Raw genomic sequence first — 7,396 nt, 5'->3', positions numbered from 1 at the left:
AAGGAAAGGAAAGGAAAGGAAAGGAAAGGAAAGGAAAGGAAAGGAAAAAAGAAAAGAAAAAAGAAAAGAAAGGAAAGGAAAGGAAAATAGAAATAGGAAAATAAAATGCAGACATGCTAGTTTGTTGTTTTGTATTGTTTTATTTTTCTGGAAAGCATTGCCCAGTCATGTTTACTTTAACTACACAGAAAAGCTGGCACTAAAAGCTTGAATAGATTACCAGAAATTTGAATATTTACAACTGGTAGACAGAATAAACACTTCCTCACTTGTGAAGACATATTTCTAAGTTGTTTAGTCGTGGTCTATATCCCCACTTGCAAACTTCAGCAAAATAGCAGCATTGCTACAAGAGGTGTTAAAGGGCAATTGTAAAAGCAACTCCTTGTAGCAATGTGCAGTAATCTGAAATGGCTGTTGAATTTAATCTGCTGGATATTTATTTTTCATGTTAATATTTAGCAACTGTATTTTAGGAAAGGGGAGGACTGGGCAGCAAGCAAGAAGTGCTATGTTAGCACCTCAGTGCTGCTGAGGTTAAAGCTGTGGGATAGCAACTCACACCAGCTAAGGGACTGCTCCATAAACCTTTTAACTTCAGGCAAACTTCCCAAGGAAAACGACTGCATACATAAATGCCTCTGCTGTTGCTGGTAGATGTTCATGTAAGCTTTCTCCCGAGTCTTCAGTGATGTGGGCTCTGCAAAGCAGTTTAGCCACCAGAACAGATTGCTTAAAAATTTTTATAGCTAGAAAACTTTATTTGCTTAACTGAATTGCCTTTTCTGTATTTAAGCTTCCTTGTTCCGGCCACAGTGGGCAGAGGGAACAGGTCATTCCCTTCAAGGCAGTTCCCTTTCCCTTACCTATGTTACTGTCTTCCCTCTTAGTCTGCTGCTCTTCGCTTATGCAGTATTAATATTCAGACGGGGGTGGGGGGTGGGAAAACGTTAGAGCAGAATATCAATATCAAGAAAAACTGCTTGAAGCTGATTTCTATTTACCACCAAAGAAGTGACTCTGTAGAAAGAAAGCAAGTATTGACCGGCTCGCTCCAGAAGAGGAATGCATATCTGCGTAAAGTCTTCAATCAAAGCAGATACTGTTAGTTCCTGGAGATCGTGTTTTCATAGAACACTGTCTGCAGCTTTGATGGATGTATTTAGAATAGATACCTCCCCTTAGCAATACCTATCAAAGAAATAACTACTCTGATGGTTGCAAGGCTGGTAGACTCTGCACTGCCCCTAGCTCAAGAACAATCAACCCAATAAAATAAGTAGCTCTCAGGTGTGCTCCGCTTGTCCATTTTTTCTTGTAATGCTGAAGCTTTTCAAGGGAAAACAGGCAAAACCTGAACACTTTGGCATTGATTTAGTTGCAAGATCCTGCTAAAGGTTTTCAGAAAATCCTCAGCTCGTTGGTAGCAGGACCAGGAAAGAACAAACATGGGCGTATTCTCCCACTGGAACAGCAGATTGTGCTGTTTGTTCTCCTCTGTGCGTAGGCAAAGCTTTAGGCTAACAAAAGAGTATGTATTTTCCCTAGATAAAAGCATTTACAGACTCAATGGAGGAAAGCATGCGAGGGAGGAAGCACAGACCTGCTGCTGTCTGTACTCAGGAGTCCATCCTCAGGCTGCTGAAGTGGGAACAGCAGGCAGAGGCTGTGCTTTGTTGTGAGGCTTCCTCTGAGTGGAATAAAGCAGAACAGGGATGAGATGAGCACAGATATCAAACGATGCATGGCTATGCACACTCAGCAGTCCAATCGCACTCTCACTGTCAACAAAAATGTTGTCCTGTGCCTGTGCAAACTGCTCAGGTCTGGGAACTGAAGGCTGACTGCCCTGCCTTCATTTGTCAGAGGAAATCTCACCGATGTGGGATAAATTCTGTAACACTGCTGTGAAAAAGCTCAGCAGGAATTTGCTAGCAAAGTGGATTGTGCTCATTTTTTTCACCTGAATTTAAAGATGAAAAGGAAGATGAGGAAAGGGTTGCTGACTCACCCCATCCCTTACTGAGAGTCTGACACAATGCATCTTACTTTGCACTTGCAAGGGGAGTGGAGAGTACTGGTACTTCTACTAATTTCTACCAAGGTTTCTAATTTATGCCTCCTAAAAAAGACTGCTGAGATACCAGAACCCCTTTGTGTGCTTGATGTGGTTGGGAGCTAAGGAAATGAATACTCTACCCTTTGGAAGTACAAATAGCTGTACTTTATTTGGATTCCCTTCAGTCTCGGGACGCAGGATATGTCCCTCAGTGATGATGGCCAGAGTTTTCTATGCAGTGGCAAATGTCTCCCTGGTGCAAGACAATGACTGAAACACACTGCAATTACTGTGTTTTTAATGCTTCTCCTAACGGTGCTCAGGTGGGACTGGATCTCTGCTGTCTTCCTAAAGACTGGGAATCTAACATCAGAAGCCCACTGCAGCGCTGCCTTGCCTCTCCCTCTCTGTCCCTGCAGAGGGACAGGCGCTGAGCTCTGCTCTCTGGGGACAGCGACAGGACCCGAGGGAACGGCACGGAGCTGGGACAGGGGAGGGTCAGGCTGGGGGTTAGGGAAAGGTTCTGCAGCCAGAGGGTGGTCGGGCACTGGGACAGGCTGCCCAGGGCAGTGGGCACAGCACCGAGCTGCTGGAGTTCAAGAAGCGTTTGGGCAGTGCTCTCACACACACGGTCTGATTTTTGGGTGGTCCTGTGTGGAGCCAGGAGTTGGACTTGATGATACTTGTGGGTCCCTCCCAGCTCAGGATATTCTGTGATTCTATGATTTCTACTGCCATCAAAGTGATGTCTTATTAACAACAGGGTTTGGTCCATATGAAGATGCAATCAGAAGACCTCTATCAGGAAATGAGGTTGCCGTTATCATTGAGCTAAGACCACAGACATTTTTATCAGGAGAGGAGGACAGTGTGGTTTTCTCACTTATATGTTGAGCTGTATGCTGAGAAACCCCTGGTAGGCACCAGGAAAAAGATGTGGGTATCCTCTATGGTTGTGTAACCAGTCCTGATTAGCTGGAGTGCCCTGTAGCCATCAGGAGCACTGATGTAGAATATGCCCTGCAAAGGACCTTATATCAGGATGTGCTTCTCATTGATGGCTCTAACGCAAATCCTGCTGTGCCTCCAGAATGCAGGAGTGCCCTCAAGGAGCAACCAACAGGGAGCAGACAAAACAAGCTATACAAAATAGAGGAGTTCACAGAGCTCTTGTTAATGATGTCTGTAATGGACTCATTGACTGTGAACTGCCGAGCTATGGAGCTGCAGGGGCTGAGCACAACCAGCTCACAGAAAGCGCTTCCCACTCATTTAAGTGTTGGTGAGAGCCTGGCAACAAATGCACTGGCACTCCAGATCTTGTGGCAGCTCTTGGTCAAAGGTCTAAATGTTTCTCACTTGTAGGTGGTCATGCCAGGCCAGGAAGGTCCTGATGCAAGTTCACAGAATAATAGAATGGCTTGGATTGGAAGGGACTATAAAGATCATCTAGTTCCAACACCCCTGCCATGGGCAGGGACACCTCTTATTAGATCAGGTTTTCCAGGGCCTCATCCAAACTGGCCTTGAACACCTTCAGGGATGGGGCAGCCACAACCTCTCTTGGCAACCTGTTCCAGTGCCACCCTCAGAGTGAAGAATTTCCTCCTAACATCTCAAATCTCCCCTCTTTTAGTTTAAAACCATTCCCCACTCTCCTGTCATTATCTGCCCAAGAAAGAAGTTGCTCTCCATCTTTTTCATAAGTCCACTTTAGTATTCAAAAGCTGCAATGAGGTCACCCCAGAGCCTTCTCTTCTCTAGGCTGAACATTCCCCAGCTCTCTCAGCCTTTCTTCACAGGAGAGGTGCTCCAGCCCTCACATCATCTTTGTGGCCCTCTACTGGACCACTCTAACAGCCCCACCACCTTCTTGTGCTGGGGGCCCCAGACCTGGACACAGGACTCAAGCTGGGGCCTCTCAAGGGCAGAGCAGAGCGGCACAGTTCCCTCCCTCCTGTTGCCCCCCCCCCCTCTGTTGATGCGGCCCAGGACGCAGTTGGCCTTCTGGGCTGCAGGCACACACTGCTGGCTCATGTCAAGTCTTTAGTCCACCAAAACCCTCAAGTCCTTCTCTGCAGAGCTGCTCTCAGTGAGTTCTTCTCCCAGTCTGTACTTGTGCCTGAGGTTGCCCCAGCCCAGGTCAGCACCTTGCACTTGGACTTGTTGAACCTCATTAAGTTCACATAGGCCCATTTTCCAGCTTGTCCAGGTCCCTTTGGATGGTTTCCCTTCCTTCTTGTGTATCGACTCACCCTGGTGTCATCTTCAAACTTGCTGAGATTGCACTCGATCCCACTGTCTATGTCATTGACAAAGATATTAAACAGTACCTGTCCCAAGACAGACCCCTGTGGGATATCACTTGTCACTGGCCTCCATTTGGACATAGAGCCATTGACCACCACTCCCTGGGTGTGGCCCTCAAGCCAGTTTCTTATCCACTGAATGTTCCACACTTCAAATCCATAACTCTCCAACGTCCAGTTTCATCACGTGGTCTCGAACCCGCTCTTTGCTTACAGTGGGAGGGACTTTGCTTCCCCAGCACTCATCTACAGGTTCAGGGAAACAAGATATGTGGAAAGCCTGACTGACTGGCAGTGAAGACTGAGGCAAATAAGTTGTTGAGTACCTCAGCCTCCTCCATGTCTGTTGTTACCAGTTTTCCCTTCTCGTTTATCTCATTTATCCTTGACCTTTATTTTCTGGCCAATGTACCTATAGAATCCCTTCTTGTTATTCTAGTTCCAGATCTCTCAGGCATCACAAGCCTGCTTTCATGAGTGGAGCCCTCAGCAACTGAGCCATCATCCCTTGTTTAGAAAACAGCTAAGGCAGTTTGACTGTGGAGATGCACTGAGGCACTTACCGTTTGCTCTCTGCAAACGCTTGCTCTTTTGCCCTTCTTTCCTCTCACAAGTATCAGCCTGTTACAGCAGACTGATGAGCAGGAAGAAGATTGACACTGAGAGGGTGACCAAGCACTGGCACAGGATGCCCACAGAAGCTGTGGGGTCTCCTCCTCGGAGACCTTCAGAAGCTGCCTGAACGTGGTCCTGGGCAGCCTGCTCTGGGTGTCCCTGGTTGGGCAGGGGTTGGAGCAGCTGGCCTCCAGAGGGCCCTGCCAGCCTCAGCTGTGCTGTGATTGTGTGAGAGATTACACCATCAGGAGCTGTTATATAGGGCAGCAGGTCTATGTGGCGTGTACAAATTAAGATGGAGGAGCAGCATCTTGTTCTTTGGGCCTGTGCCACATGACGGGTGGCATGGACGTGGCATGGAGGGGCCCCCATGTTTACAGTGAGACTGTGAACATGAGCAGAGCACATTCACAGGACTAAGGCAGCCAGCAGCAGAGACTGCAGGACAGCCTTACTGGTGCTGCCCCAGCACTACAGCATATTTGCTGCTGTTGAGTGTTTGGGAGTAATTTGACCTGAGGAAATAATTGCCATAAAGGTGTATTTTCAAGGACTCTTTATGCAGGCCCACTGGAGAAGATGCTCATCTCCAAACAAATATCTCAGACTTTCTTGGATGCATTGCGACCTGTAAATAACATCAGATCCTTTGTTGTAACCTCATTTTTCTCTGTTCAGGCACCTGTCAAGGTCTTGTTTTTCAATCTTCGCTGACACTGCTGACACAGCGGTGTCAGAACAGAAAGGGCTCACCAACACTGAGGGACACTAAACATCTCTAAATGGCTCGGTGTTTCAAACACTGCTAACTGGCCTATGCTGGTAGAGCACCCTTTGTGAAAAAAAGGATCAGTGCATGTTGAGTATAAAGGATAACGTCTGAAAATGACACATCCTGAGAAAATTGCACACACACAAGATTTGCCTTTGGGTAGAAACAGATTATTTTGCATACAAATACAACAGGATGGAGACAGCATATATAACTCTGCCTGTTGTTCTCTGGCGTGCATGTTGTTTGAATCTCTAACTCTGCAGTCTGAAGTCACAGTATTGGAAATATTGCCACTAACTTTCAATAAGGAAAGAAATATGGCTTTGTTTTGCTTTCAGAGCCTTTGTATCACAAATCAGTGCCTATAATCCAGGAAAAGAGAAGATTATTTCTCAGCAATATGTGAGGCAGTGCCTTTGCATGCAGTTATATACATGTCACTGTTGTTTTCTCCACACCTTAGGCTCAAGTGGAGAGTTCCAGGGTTTAAATCACTTCATAATAATAAACTCTCTAATACACTGTTTAATAATTCTGCATTTTAATGTAAATACTTAGTTATCTACCTTACTGCAGTAACTGCTAGTCAGTGTTTTAAGTCTGACAGTCCTGCAGCTCCCTCTACTGAAAATTATATCTCTGGAAAATAACTGCATTTCAACACACAGCATTCATTTTTAAGGTAGCCTGGCAAATCCATTTCCCGTGGGTTCCCTTACTGATGAGATCTGCAGTAACATGCTTCAGTTCAAATTACATATTATTTCACACTGGTAATTTCTACTTTTCATTTTCTTTTCAGGATTCACTGTGTTCAAACAGTGAAAGATGCTGCACAGTTTTTGTTGTTTGTTTTGTTTTATTTTGCTTTTGACCCAAACAACTGAATGATTTGGACAATGCCTTCAATAAAAAAAGGATAGAAACATAGGTCAAATAGTGGAAAATATAATGTAAATATTAGTATCTGAGATACTTATGTTCTTGCTCAGGTACCAACTTTTTTTGATCTGGGAGGATTTGCCCGCACTGTAAGCGTATTGGGCGCACAAATAATGGTGGCTAAAATTTTCTTTTTCATCAGCTTTTAGGTAATTCCAGCTCTTGGTGAGTGAGGGTTCACTGTGCTCTGCCCTAAGGAAGAGTGGAAGACTGTCAATGCAGTATAAATAAAGAAAATAAGGTTCCACGTATGTTAAGCTGGTAGCCTGCAAGGACATACCCAGGAAATCACTCTCTCACTGTCTGTCATTGTCAGTCATTGCCACATGGCATACCGGAGTCTGGGGCAGAATTCCGTAGATTTGGTGCCACTTTTCTCCCCTCTCTCAGTTCCTGGCTCCCAGGCCCAGCCCATTGCTCCTTTATGTCATAGCAGTATTTCTGGGTGCTCCTCTTCTCCCCCAGGTTTTCCCCTTGCTCATCCAGCACACTCAGGCACACACTCTCCCACCTCTTACACTTTTTCTCTTCTTCCCCTCCTCATTTCTCTCCTGACCTTTTGCTATTTCTACTGTCTTCTTTTACCAGTTTCTTCTCAAGTTCAGATGTGGTTCCTGTAGTAGTTCTGGCCTGATGACATTTCTCTCTTCCTTTAATCTCCCTTGGTCCACCTTTGAAACTCCCTCGGTCAGGCTG

This window comes from Oxyura jamaicensis, chromosome 1 (assembly GCF_011077185.1).
Source record: "Oxyura jamaicensis isolate SHBP4307 breed ruddy duck chromosome 1, BPBGC_Ojam_1.0, whole genome shotgun sequence".
Classification (NCBI taxonomy): domain Eukaryota; kingdom Metazoa; phylum Chordata; class Aves; order Anseriformes; family Anatidae; genus Oxyura; species Oxyura jamaicensis.
Note: the sequence above shows the minus strand (reverse complement) of the source record.